Genomic DNA, 15,707 nt, shown 5'->3' on the forward strand with positions numbered 1-15,707 from the left:
GTGAGTATGAAGAGTGAATATTTACTGTTGATCCCACTAAAGCACAAACTCTTCTAGAGGTGTAAGTCACACCCCAACAGCTACTGTTAGAAAGACCTGAAAGAGTCACAAAATACTGCTGTAACATTTACAATCAATTACAAATATATTTGGATAAGAAAACTGCTAATTTATTATCTATTTCATCTAAATATTGTGTAAATGTCAGACTCACACACAGATGAAGAAGACTCCTTAGAGCAGAAATAACTGTCATTGTTTCCACTGGATGACACAAATATGCTTTGGTTATTTATTACAGATTGTCTATTCTTATAGCCGTAATTATATTCAGATGTTAAAGGGCAGGAGTAATCACAGCTCAGTTTTACTCGCTGTCCTGTAGATTCAGGATTCATCTTCACCCGTAAACCTAAATAATGAAAATCTTACATTAGATGAAAAATGAAAAGAGTTTAACTGGATTGATGAGAATGTAAATGTACCTGTGACTGTTAGATTGACTGTGACTGAGCTGAGATGTTTAACTCCATCCTCCATAATGAACATCAGCTGATATTCTCCACTGTCTCTCTCTCTCAGATCTGATACTGTTAGCCGTGAGTAGCGGTAAGTGATCATCTGATCCACTCGTCCTGAGTAATCTGAATCTAACGTCAAATCTTCAGGTTCATCTTTGTTTCTCCAGTTTGTTCTCTGTTTCTGACTGAACCAGAAGCCAGTGATTATTTTGTTGTTTGGATAATCGCAGTACACTGTTACCCGCTCCCCTCTCACAGCACAAATATTCTCTTTATAACAGTTTATATTAAAACTGTCCAATGTTAGGGACCCTGAAAATACAAAAGAAATATTATTGACATTTGTAGCATACAGTATAAAGGTAATGTAAGCATATTTTTGAGATCCAAATGGAAAATCCTGCACTGTGTAACAAAATAACATATAGGTTTTACTGAAGAATAACATAGCTACATACAAACACCACATTAACAATAATCGACCAATGAAGGAACTGAACAGGGAGTATAAATACACAGGGTGATGACAAACAAAGACAGGTGAAGTCCAAACAAGACAACATGTGACATAACACCCCCCCTCAAATAGACGCGTCCTTGCGCCGTAATGACAGTAAAAAAGGGGGAGTGAAGAAGAGGCGGAGGCTTTGGTGGAGGGCGTGGAGGAGTCAGCAGAATAGACCATGGTGGAGCTGAAGGTGGGGGGAGCCAGGATGGAATGTATGACGTGTAGAGGGAATCCCAGGGTTCCAACACCAGAAGCGGAGCCATGGCAAAATGGGCAACCGGCAATGAGAGGTCGAAGGACCAGGATGACACCAATGCGCAGGGAGCATGGAGGCCAGCTGCTGACTCCCGGGATAGAGCACTGGTGGGGACTTGGCTGAATTGGGCAACAATGTGGTGAGAGAGGGCGATAGGGAAGTCAGAGGAGTCCAAGATGACGGGTGCAGGTACGAGGCATGGCCGAAATGCCAGAAGTCAGTGTGATGAGGAAGTGGTGAGCCAAGATGCAGGTGACGGGTTGCCAAGCTGCGGTGGCGGCGGTGGACCGGAGACCCCAAGCGTAGCCGGGGGCTCTCTTTCAGGCCACACTGGGGTATGAGAGGTCCGAGGCGATGCAGATGGGCTGCACGTTGCAAGCCGTGGAGGCAGAGCCAAGGAGCAAGATTACAACAGGGGTGCCGACGGAACCAACGATAAAGGAGGGATCAGGGTACAGGGCCAATGGAGGATTTCGGACGGAACCGATGAAGAGAGAAGGGTGGGAATTTTGGTGGGAATAGGATCCGTCAACCACAGGCCTATCAAGTCAATGTCTGCAGCTGACTCTGCAATAGACCGCACGCTCAAGCTCCGGCTCAGAAACTGCCTTGGGCTCTTGAGCAAGGACAGAGAGCCCCCTCCATCTCCAGGTATCCCATGAGCCCTCGGTTCTCTGCACAAAGAAGTAGGTGCAGTGTGTGGGATTTTAATGTCATATGTTTTATTAATATTGTATTTAGAAGTGTTTTCAATAATCATTATAGTATGCTTGTCACGACAGGGTAGTAGAGACAGGACGCAAATGCAAGGTTCAAAATAAATAACATTTAATAATAAAAACACGAGGGCAGACATGGTGAAGGCAGGAACACAGGAACATGAACACAGGAACAGACAGGGTATCAATGACAATGATCCAGCAGTGAGCAAACAGAAGACAGAGGTATATATACACAGACTAAATGACAAACAGGTGTGATGAGGCAGGTAATTAATCAATGAATGTCCAGGTGATAACAATCGGAACAGAGAAAAGACATGACACGGATTAACCGTGACATTACCCTCCCCTCTACGAGTGGCTACCAGACACTCACATAAAACACAACAAAAACAAAGTCTGGTAGCGAGAGTCCAAGGGAGGGATGGAGGGCTTGGGGACCCTGGCGAAGCCGGCAGCCGCCGGGATGAGACCAACAGGACGGTTGGCCGGACTGCGCCAGGAGAACCGGAGCGATCGCTCCGAGAACCGAGGCAGACGAATTACCCCCCTCCTGGGAATCGTCGACGATCAGATGCCCCCGGAAATCATCTCCCATCCCCTCGCGGAAACGGAGACCCTCGGTAGCCACCCCGGGGAAATGATCGGGCGTGGTCCGTTCCGGATCTCCCTGCGAGCAGGATGGTGGTCCTCCGAGGGACCGTCGACGACGACTCAACCGTTGGGGGACCGCCTGGGCCGATCCTCCTCCCGCAGGAGCGAGCGATCGCTCACGGTGGTCCCCAAGAGACATCAGGGCTGATAGGGAATGAACCCCGATGTCACTACTCCCCCTCGACGAAACTCCTGGGGGAGCCGCCCTCCGTGAACCTGCTGCGTCCAGTTTGGCTGGATCATTCTGTCACGACAGGGTAGTAGAGACAGGACGCAAATGCAAGGTTCAAAATAAATAACATTTAATAATAAAAACACGAGGGTAGACATGGTGAAGGCAGGAACACAGGAACATGAACACAGGAACAGACAGGGTATCAATGACAATGATCCAGCAGTGAGCAAACAGAAGACAGAGGTATATATACACAGACTAAATGACAAACAGGTGTGATGAGGCAGGTAATTAATCAATGAATGTCCAGGTGATAACAATCGGAACAGAGACAAGACATGACACGGATTAACCGTGACAATGCTGAAGTAAAAGATTGTTTGTGTTTGTCTGAGAGAGTGGAAAGTTACTGAGAGGAAGCAGCCTCTGTGTTTGCAAAAGTTACAAGGTTGTGGTTGGATTAGTGAGGAATGTGCAGCTGGCAACGGTCGAGATAAAGAGCGAGGCTTAAAGAAGAAAAGCAGACAAATAACCATGTTATTAACCAATGTTTTAAAATTCACAGGATAAAATATGCAATGTATTTCCTACTTAATCAGTATTAATCATTGAATAATTGATGTAATAAATATAAAATGTTGTCTTTGATAAATGTGTATTAACCAATGAAATGAAGGTTGTATACAGAAAAACCTAATGGAGACATGGCAGCTTAACCTTGAAGAACAGAACCTCCTGTGTTTGTTCTTTGTGTGTGTATCATTTCTTCCCTAACAGATTGGGTGGGGTAATGGAGTCAGATAAACAGAAAGACCAGTTGGAGAGGAGATTTTCTGAAGAAAGATCGACGTCATATATTTTATAAATATGCATGTTACCTTTTGAGCTGGTTGTTCATTGCTTGAGATGACCCAGCGCGCTGTAAAACTTTTTCATATCTGATCAATAAATAACTTAATTTTAATACCGTGTCTTTCCTCTAATTATGAACATGCAATGGACGCCTTAAAGTCCAACAAGTGTGGGTGAGTCCATCATGTCTTTACGGTCAGTTATTCTGTAACGTTTCCACTTAAAGGAAGGCAAGGCGACGATGATATGAATAACATATAGGTTTTAATGAAGAATTAAATAGCAACATAGCATAAATACAAACATCACATTAACAATAACCAACCAAGGAAGTAACTGAACAGGGAGTATAAATACACAGGTTGATGATATTATATTAAAAGTTCATTTATAGCTGTTAATTATTGCTGAGTCCTGTAAAAGATGTCTCTTATCTTTACTTCATCTTTTAAGTCTCCAGCAGAAAAAAATTGAATCATTAATCTTTATCTTTGTACTGCTAGTGCTCTTCTTGAGCAGGCCAACATGATCTCACAAAGTTATGTGGGATAGTCACGGAATTTTTGTTCATTTTTTCGTGGCATTCTCACGGATTGGTTACTCATCTGCTTTTTCCTATTTTCAAACCATTGTCGCTTCCGTTTAGGGTTAGATTTGGATTCATTTGTAAAGAAGCAAGTCGATGCTGGATTTTCAGAGAGACTGTGATTAAAAGCACCAGTAATATTGGATCTGACAAAAATGACACAGCAGTATACACAGTGAGTAAAACATTTAACTTTATTTAAGTTACTGCGTTTCACTATTTGTTTGTTAGAAGAGATCGCTTGATATGTCCTGTTGTAACTTCCGTGTCTAAACACGGATGTTTAACTGTTTTAATTTACTAAAAACTTTAAACGATTAATAAAGGTACAACACTTAACAATACGACTGTAATTTAACGGTAGAAATATACAAGGATAGTGTTAAAGAAGGACTTACCAGCCGCAATTTAGATTCTGATGCCCAGTTACTGTGTTGTATACGGTAATTTAGGCAAGTTGCGTTTGAAAGGTCAAACACTCAACAAAGCTTATTTTTTATCATATAACTGTGGTATGTAACATGACGTGTATCTAAGAGCAACCTCACAAGCACAATATAAATATACAAAGTTATTGATAAGGATTTATCAGCCGCAGTTTAGATTCTGATGCGCGCTTACTGTGTTGTTTAAGGTAATTTAGTCATGTGGAGTTTAAAGTTTTGTTTATACTTTACTATACGTATTGTCATTTATGTGTATCATGTTTAGCACCCAGAATCTTTTGTGTCTCAAACATATATGTGTTTGTCTGCTATTTTTACACATGAACATTTTTAAAACATTTCCCCACATGTAATGACGGGGAATGAAGCTGTCCAATCGTAGCAGTGGGTGTTTACGTCCAGGTCTTCAATGCGGCCCGCCCATTCAAACGAACCATTTCTACAGACAGCCACTAATCCATGTTACAAAATAGCCTGTTACTTATTAAGTGTGCTCTCAAACTTTGTACATGAATTTGGGTCTCCAATGTGAGGATGCACAACATCAAAAGAACAATTTTTTTTTCTAAAAATTTTACGTCGCCAAACAGGAAGTAGTTTATATCTCAGGAACGCTTTCATGTATTGAAACCAAACTTTGTAGATTAATTTGGGTCTCCAATGTGAGGATGCACAACATCAAAAGAAGATTTTTTTCCTTAAAATTTTACGCCGCCAAACAGAAAGTTGTTTATATCTCAGGTACGCTTTCATGTATTGAAACCAAACTTTGTACATGAATTTGGGTCTCCAATGTGAGGATGCACAACATCAAAAGAAAATTTTTTTTTCCAAAAATTTTACGCCGCCAAACAGGAAGTAGTTTATATCTCAGGAACGCTTTCATGTATTGAAACCAAACTTTGTACATGAATTTGGGTCTCCAATGTGAGGATGCACAACATCAAAAGAATTTTTTTTCCAAAAATTTTACGCCGCCAAACAGGAAGTAGTTTATATCTCAGGAACGCTTTCATGTATTGAAACCAAACTTTGTACATGAATTTGGGTCTCCAATGTGAGGATGCACAACATCAAAAGAACTTTTTTTTCTAAAATTTTACGCCGCCAAACAGGAAGTGGTTTATATCTCAGGAACGCTTTCATGTATTGAAACCAAACTTTGTACATGAATTTGGGTCTCCAATGTGAGGATGCACAACATCAAAAGAACATTTTTTTCCCCTAAAATTTTATGCCGCCAAACAGGAAGTAGTTTATATCTCAGGAACGCTTTCACGTATTGAAACCAAACTTTGTACATGAACTTGGGTCTCCAATGTGAGGATGCACAACATCAAAAGAACAATTTTTTTTTCTAAAATTTTACGCCGCCAAACAGGAAGTAGTTTATATCTCAGGAACGCTTTCACGTATTGAAACCAAACTTTGTACATGAATTTGGGTCTCCAATGTGAGGATGGACAACATCAAAAGAATTTTTTTTCCAAAAATTTTACGCCGCCAAACAGGAAGTAGTTTATATCTCAGGAACGCTTTCATGTATTGAAACCAAACTTTGTACATGAATTTGGGTCTCCAATATGAGGATGCACAACATCGAAACAATTTTTTCCAAAAATTTTACGCCGCCAAACAGGAAGTAGTTTATATCTCAGGAACGCTTTCACGTATTGAAACCAAACTTTGTACATGAACTTGGGTCTCCAATGTGAGGATGCACAACATCAAAAGAACAAATTTTTTTCTAAAATTTTACGTCGCCAAACAGGAAGTAGTTTATATCTCAGGAACGCTTTTACGTATTGAAACCAAACTTTGTACATGAACTTGGGACTCCAATGTGATGATGCACAAACTAAATCGGTGGCACCAGAGCAAGCACACTTTTGCAGTTCCTCCGGAAATGCATTTTCTAGTTGATTTTGATGTTTTTGAATGTAAAAACCACGCGAACATCACAAGTAGACATCAGACAACAGTATAAAACAATAAAATCGAAAAATTCACCGCCACTTTAAATTTGTGTTTTAGCAAGAAGAAAAGAAGATGCTGCGCTGCTTAAAGGGCCAGTCACACTACACTTTTCATTCCATTGACTTTCATTCATACACAAGCGAATGCGTCAGACCGGAAACACAAGCTTGTATGTCAATATATTTTCCAGGTTGCTGCATAGCAAAGTTCAAGTCAAAGCTCTGTGAATTCATATCACGTGGAGCATTGTAATCAGTACAAAACTGGTACTTCACTTCTCTCTACTGAAAAGTACAAATAAATGAAGTAAAAGATCAACCTGATGAGCTGCTCCCCACAGCAACGTCTGACCAAAGTGTGACCGCGGCTTAAATCAGCCTGCAATGCAATTATTCACATTTTCCCCCAAAATAAGTGTATTTTCTAACAAATAGACTTAACTCTCTATGCATTTATTGCACATGCCATAATGCACAATTGATGAACGTTCAAGAAGTCGTGAACCACAGAATCATATAACCCCCTCGACTAATTCTAGTCAGAAAATAACCAAAAAGATTGGTCGCAGTCTGGAGCTCTTGGTGCCCCCCTATTGGCCAATCCGTCTATTGATAATCTGGCACTAAGTAAGAAGCTCCTAAACAGATTCAGGGTGTTGTTGTAAGCAGTAAATTGCATGTAAAGCGTCTGTGAGAAGACTACTTTGTGGTTACATTCTGGTCTCTCCAGCTTGTCTTTACACTGTCAGAAAAAATGTGTCCTAATATAAACTATTTATGTACTTCAGGTGTATTAATATGTATCTTTGAGATACTATGCACTGTTTATGTAGAAATAAAGTTTTCTTCTGAAAGGGTATCGCCCTTCTGTACATTTTCTTCTGCGAGTGTTAATAAGGTTTGTAATGACTCTTGTCTTATATCACTGTCTTTATAAACCACACCGATGCTTTTTCCCAATTAGCGTTTTAAAAACCACAAAACTGTCGTCTACTTAATAGTGTTCATACCTTGAATGTGTAACAGCAGGATCAATGATGAGAGTCTGAAGTTCATGATGTAGTTTTGTAGAAAGTCACATAAGACCCAAAACTCTTTTCTTATTCCTGAGGAAAAAAAACATAATTGTGACGCTTAATTCATCAGACAGTTATTACAGTAAAATAAAACACAACTAACATGCTTGTTTTTGTAACATTTCAAATAAAAGATTCAATACATATACATGTGTACACCTACGTGCTTGTGGAGATCTCTGACTTTAAGCGGTTTGTGAAGTTGTGTCAATATCTGACGTTGTAGTAGATCATTTAATGATCTTATCTCATTTTCTAGTACTCAAGCGGATGTTAAAAAAACTCTATTTGACACTTTTTATAGCATAAGAAGAAGAAAAGCATTTCATAACATGCTTGGACTTTACATATTTTGACAACTATTACATACTTTTATATTTAAAGATAATTTATAGCTGTTAATTATTGCTGAGTCCAGGAAAAGATGTCTCTTATCTTTACTTCATCTTTTATGTCTCCAGCAGAAAAAAATCGAATCATTAATCTTCATCTTTTTACTGCTAGTGCTCTTATTCTTGAGAAACAGTCTCAACTCGATTCACAGGACAGAATGCTCCGCCTAAGTAGCAGTGCTTCGTCTTCTGAGAATGTAGTTCCCAGTACGGTTAAAAGATGGCTGTGTCTCATGTGACCATGTTATTTGTACACGGTGTGACTACACAAATCACAATACATAAATAGGAAAATGTTTGCGTTATTTTGTCACTTATTGGGAGCAGTTTGCTAGCTGGAGCTATTCACTTCCAGTCTTTATGCTAAGCTAAGCTAGCGGGGGCTGCGTCGGACAGAGTTACAGCACTCACGGAGATGAGAACGATATGTATGGACTTATCTAACTCTGGGGGATACGGTGAATAAGCTAAGTTCCAAAAATCTGGGCGTGTTCCTTTAAGAGCAACTGAGTCCTGAGGACTGTCAGATTGTAACAACAAGTTTTGTATTTAGACAGAGCTCAACACAGCGTCCTAAAACCTCTAGAGTCACTATTCAGTATAGTCTATGTTAACAAAAATCTCTGTGATCAACATAGACCCTAATATAAATTAAAATCACATTTTGGGCCTCATTACTGTGACTTTAAATGACTACACAACAGCATAAAACACACAAGCTTCAGCTGGCCATAACACTTTCATGTGAGTCACTCTTTATTTGAATCTGTATCATTTACTACTTAATAAATGTTATCTGAAATATTTCCCTTCATCACAATACATCAAAATAACAAATAACCCTCGTTCATTTTCATCAAGGAAATAAATGTGCAAATTCAAATGCTGTAGTACTTTAGTCATAGTTACAGAAAGACTGATAACACATCATTTAACTTAAGTGATTTCAGTGTACACAAGACAAGATGAAACAGATAGACGTGAACATTTGAAAGAAATGTTAAGAAGAAATAGGCCTACATGGTAAATATGATTATCAATAAACATTTAACACACAAATAAGAGCTCTGTCAGATAAGAAATAAAATACAGTGCTAAAATAAATGTAAGTTTGCTACATAAAGTACTGTATATATAATATGATGGTTATTTTCATAACATTATGTCATGGAAGAGTTAACACGTGTTTGACCAGCAGATGTCAGCAAATATCCTATTCTATAAAACATCTTGACAAACTATATATTGTTGGTAAGCTCAGTTATCATATTTTAACATTTCGACATTTGATGGTATTAAAAATCATAAATCATTAGATATATATGGCTCTAAGAATGTCCATATTTCAGAACATTTTAGCAGAAGTATTAATGCAGTGACAGTAATTTATTAATTTGTGACATTGAAGGCTTTGTTGGTGAAACACTATGGGGTGGTTTCCTGGACAGGGTTTACATTAATGCACGACTAGACCTTAGTTATTTTACAAACAAACCTTACAAAAAAGCAATACTGTTGTACATCTTGAGACAAAGCAATGTCACTTATATATGTCAAGATATGTCAGTGCAAGGTGTTTTTAAATTAAGGCAGATCAAATATGCATTTTAGTCTAGGACTAAGCCCTGTCCAGGTAACCGCCCCCCAAAAGTGTCACAAATAATCAACTATTGTATGTATTTGTATGTATGTATTTTTTATCTTTATTTAAACAAGAACCCCTCAGCTCTTTTTGATGGAGACTTAGATGAGAAGATACAATATTACATAAAGACAAAATTTAAAACAATAAAAATAGAAAACCAAATTAAGATTCACTAATATGAAGGACTTTGAATAATATTTGTAAATACTGAAATGCAAAGTAAATGTATTAATACAAAATATATAGCAAGAACACAATTATAAGATGATCTGACACTGACACAAGACTGTTGAATGATAAACTCAATACTTCAATGAATAATTCATCTATTTCAGCATTAGATTATTTACACTGAACTGTCATTAATATGACACTGTATATGACATCAATGCATCACTGATGTCACTGCTGAGAGACTGTTGCTAGGTGATGATGTCATAAAGAGAGTTGTGACATCACTCCAGTAGTGCTGATGGACAGACAGCTGATCTACTCACAGACCTGCAACATCTAACAATGACAAACACACAGAAAGAGATAATGTTATAAAATCTGACCATTAGTTTATTTAACATACAGATATACAGATTTTCTCACCTCTATTTCTTTGTCATCAGTTTTGTTTTTAGATGAGTTCAATTTATTCATGCAGATGAAAAACCTGTAGAGTCAAAATTCACACTCTTACAATTTGAATTCATATCAGAATATTCACTGTATGTTATGCTGTTTTGAGGTTTACTTGATATTTTTACTTACCAGATCCATACAGCTCCTATAATGAGAAACTGAGGCAGAAACACCAACAGAGAGACAAACACTGAACTCTCCATTTTATCTGAATACAGATGAACCCAAGAAAATTCAGAACATAACTTTAAGGACTCTTATATAATGTATGATGAGATGTTGTGTTACCTCTTACAGTACAGGAATATTCTTGTAGCTCCTCACTGTTGATTGAGTCCAGGTACAGCTTGTTTAATAATGTCAATCCATCTGTTACCTGTTGTCCATTCTTATACCAGATGTAAGTATGTTTGTTATCCAGAGTGCATTTAGTTGAACAGCTTAATATCACTTTTTCTCCATCTATCACAGGGTCTGGGCTGCTTCTCACTCGTGTACCTGAGATTTCATATAACAGAGTTCACGTCAACTAAAGCTTTTTAAAGTTAAGCTTGAAATGTTTGATTTAGCTCAATTCAGTATGATGTGAACAATGACAAGGTCATGCAGTCAAACACACACATACAGATAAAATATATAATGTGAACACAGCTTAAATTCCTTTGAATAAAAGCATCTGTCAAACACATAAGTGCAACATAAATATACAGTCAACATTGGAAGTGAATCAAAACCTTTCATAAAAGTTATTTTTGTGTTTTGAACAATGCAATAGTTTTTGTCTAAGAGCAAATTTGATTAACTTTTTTGATCCACGTCAAATGTTGATTAGTGTATTTGTTTTAAATCTGAAGACTTCTGTAATGAGTAGGGTTGGGTACCGAAACGCGGTGCCATTATGGCACCGAAGCCTATATGGGCGGTACCTACCGGACCGAATCAGAACACAGATTTCGGTGCCTCATTTCGGTGCCTCTTGATGCATGAATGGTTGACTGACGTATTTTGCTCTCTGTAGCGCAAAAAGCATAATCACACAAGCACAGCACAATCGCTAGTTAAATTATACTGCACTCATATGGTGTAAATAATTTCCTCACTTACAAAATTCACGTGAATGTGAAAGTCGGAAAGATTTGATAGTACAGGTGATTCAAGTTTGATTTCTTCTCTTAACTTAGGTGAGTTTGTTCATATTTTACATTATTGTAGTTTTATATTGATAAAAAAACGGAAACCAATCATTTGTTTTGAAAATCTAAGGATCTTAGATTTATTTATGTTATAGAGCGGGTAAAATGTTTTCCGTCTATTCGTTTTTGTTAAACGTTTGGTTTAGGCTAATATAAGCGAGTCATTTTACATTTTTATTGTTGTTCTGTTTTAATAAAAAAAATAATGAACAAATAAGCATTCGTAGTAATGAAAATTATGTCAATTAAATATTTCATTTATTTGTGTTTTAACGCAGATACCATCCGTCGAATTCGTTTTATTAATAAACAAGCAATAAAAGCAAGTTTGTCATTGGAGCTACTATTTTATTGGAGTTGAGTTTTTCGTTAAGAATAATAATGAACAAACATTTTAAAAATTAATTTTATTAATAAATGGAAATATTAAATAATCTAATGTTAAAGATTAAATAGCCAACTTTTAAACTTCTTTGCCAAATATATTTTCATTTAAAATATGCGGTGTGTTTAATAAGTTTAAAATGTGAAAAAAATCCTCATCTGCACATCCCTAATAATACAAATCGAACAAATTTTGTAAGAATATATGTCCAGGTTATTTTTATATTCTGACTTAAAAGAACAATTTAGAAAATGAGATCCTCAGAGGAGCGCGTGAATGCCGCAATTGATCTGACGGCAGCTTATTTTATATTTTATATGGTAACATTCCTTCAGAGAATTTGCTAAAACGTATTACCTCACTAATGTTTTTATTAGTACTTCGGCTGATATTGGCCTGAGATGGGCCGCGGCAGTCACGAGTGTCAAGTTCATCGGAGACATGCAGAAAACGTGAATGGTTTCACAAGCCGATAAGAAAATATTTGGGGTGAATTCCGTTTTGCGCCATTGAAGGGCACTTCACGAAGAGGATTTCCCATGAACAGTCGATCCAAATAAAGAGAAAAAGACGCTGTATTTTATTGCTCTATTTGCCAAGTGTGTTTAATTAGCCACACTATGAAACACAATTGCGCAGCTTTCTCTAGAGTTCAAGAGATCTGATCTTCGAAGAGAATAGGGCATAGAGAGGATCACTTTCGATTAGAACTCGCCCTTTATCTTTTTGTGAGCGGCAGCCGCATAGGCTTTAACCAATCATTGAACAGATTATTAACAACCAATCATAGAACATTTTTCTGTGCTCAAAGTGGAGTGTTGAGAAGATTTTATTTAATTCACAAATCAAAAATTTCATAAAAAAGAAATCAAGAATGCAGGTCTTAAAAGATGATGGTGCTTTAGGCAAATCATTAATAAACAAATGACAAACAGAGAAGAATTTTTATTGTGTTTTATGCTGTACTTTCATCTACCATCTTTCTGTGACTCCTTTTTTCAAAGTACCGCTTTAGGCACCGTTTAGGCACCGGAACCGTTTTAAAAGTATCGATTTGGCACCGGTATCGAAAAAAGCCAAACAATACCCATCCCTAATTATAAGTGGACGAGAGAGACAGATTCCCATTTAGACTTCGCGTTTTGTCCACTTGTGAGTTGTTAAAAATGCAAGCGGAGATTATATATGAGATTAAGTATATGAGATTACAGCTGCTTGTGTTGTGACTGAATCTCTCATTTAAGAGCAATTGATTAAATAAACTTGCGCAATTTTACGCCCTCGCTTAATAAAAGAGGTGGAGAGCAGATGCTAGGGCTGGGCAGTATGACGGTACATTCCGTTACCGCAAAATAAAATGTCAGACGTAACAGATTTTTCTATTCTGTCTATTCTGCAGAATGTAAAATAGTGGACGTGGCTAACTCCGCATGTTAGACTGAGCGTGACGAAAACATATAAAATAAGAGAGTGGCAACACTGTTATCGGAGCTCCGTCGAGTTCATCATCTAAATCCTATTTTCCTACTATCTAGTTTAGCTTCTTCCATCAGCACAGAGGGGCTTACATGTGCTAAGTGTATTGAAGTCGTAAGGCTGACGGTGAAGGTTGCAGAACTAGAAGCGTGCATCCGAACGCTCGTTGAGGACAGTAAGTCCGCTAATGCTAATGTTTCAAACATTGTTTCGGGTGCGCCTACGGTAACGCGTAATACACATAGCTCGGTTCCGGCAACTAAGTTAAGGCGGCCGACTAACTGGGTGACTGTCAGGTGGCATAGTCATATTCGATGCCCATCGAAGACCCTCCTAGTAGTTTCTAACAAATTCGACATTTTAAGCAATACACCGGCTGAGACATCTGTTAAAGGTGACCTGGTTATTGGAGACTCGATACTCAAGAACGTGAACATTGAGGGACCAGCCACCATAGTTGACTGTATACCAAGAGCCAGAGTGTCAAACATTAGATCCAAACTTAAAGTGCTGGCTAATGCTAAGCGTAAGTTTTCTAAAATTGTTAATCACGCCCGGCGCAAATGACACCAGACTCCGCCAGTCGGAGATCACCAAAGATACTATTAAAGAGGTGTGTGAAATTGAAAAAAAAATATATATATATAAAAAAGCGCTAGTTTCGCGTCAAGATTAAATGGAAAAGCAATACTATATAACATTTACATTTAGCAGACACTTTTGTCCAAAGCAACTTACAAATGAGGTAAACAATAGAAGCAATTATAGCAACACAAGAACAGCAATACATAAGTGCACTGGAAATAGTCTCATCAATGGCGCTTTTCCATTGCATAGTACCCCACGGTTTAGTTTAGTTTGGGTCAGCTCACCTCACTTTGGCGTGGTTAGCTTTTCCATTGAGTTTAGTATCACTTTGCAGTGGGAGGGATTATAGGCGTGTCGTTATATTTGCGCTGCCTGCTGTGACATCATACAAGTGAGAGCGTCCTTGTATATTCCCATACAGTTATTTATTTCTCAGTCCGCCACAAAATTAGAATTGACTACCACAAACAGATGTTTGCACATCGCGTTTATCACTATACCCCTGTCTCACATGACAGTTTCTGTACAAACACCCGCGTCAGCCGACGGCGCTCCACAGAGCCTCATTTAGGTTGCATTTAAGCATATATAATGCTGACGTGCCCGTCGCAAATGTTCCGCCACAAACTGCAAGTCTGGAAAAAACTGTTATGGTGTCACTGATTCTCAACTTGTTTTTCATCGCTAAATGGGAGTTCGGGAACTTATAGCAGAGCAGATGACAACATGTTTGCTCGAGACAGCGCAAGCTAGCATTGAGGTAAAGCTAATCTTTTACATTATAGCGATGACGTGACATTTCTATCAGACCAATCAGTGATCTACAGTGTTTTCGCGAAACGTTTGGTATCAGCTCGGGTCGCTTGGAACCCCAACCGAGGTGGTACGAAAAAAAGTATTGGGTACTACGTACTGCACCCAATGGAAAAGCTCCCAAAAGTAAGCTTACCCGACCCAAACTAAACCAAACCGTGGGGTACTATGCAATGGAAAAGCGCCACAAGTCATCAAGTATACATAGACAAGGGTTGGGTAGTAAATTTTTGTTAGTAGTTTTTTTTGCTGACCCAGTGGTGGTTTTAAAGGCCAGGAGCAGAGCTTCAAATTTGATGCAAGCTACTATAGGAAGCCAGTGTAACTTGACAAAAAGACGAGTCACGTGCGCCCTCTTTGGCTCATTGAAGACCACTCTTGCCACTGTGCTCTGAATCATCTGTAGGGGTTTGGTTGTGCAGGCTGGAAGTCCAGCCAGTAGCGCATTGCAGTAGTTCAGCCTGAAAAGGACAAGAGCTTGGACAAGGATCTGTGTAGCGTGCTCATTTAGGAAAGGCCTAATATTGTAGAGGATGAATCTACAAGAGCGAGTGGTGCTGGCAACATGCTCCGTATAGCTAAGCTGATCATCAATGACCACTCCCAGGTTTTTGGCTGTCCTGGAAGGCGTGATGGTCGAGGAACCAAGGTGAATGGAAAGGTTGTGCTGAATCTTTGGTTCAGATGATATGATAAGCAGTTATGTCTTTGCAAAGTTAAGCTGGAGATGGTGATCCTTCATCCAGAGTGAGATGTCCCTTAGGCATGCCGAGATGCGGGGGATCATCAGGGTGGAATGACAAGTGGAGTTGA

The sequence above is a fragment of the Misgurnus anguillicaudatus genome, chromosome 23 (assembly GCF_027580225.2).
Source record: "Misgurnus anguillicaudatus chromosome 23, ASM2758022v2, whole genome shotgun sequence".
Taxonomy (NCBI): Eukaryota; Metazoa; Chordata; class Actinopteri; order Cypriniformes; family Cobitidae; genus Misgurnus; species Misgurnus anguillicaudatus.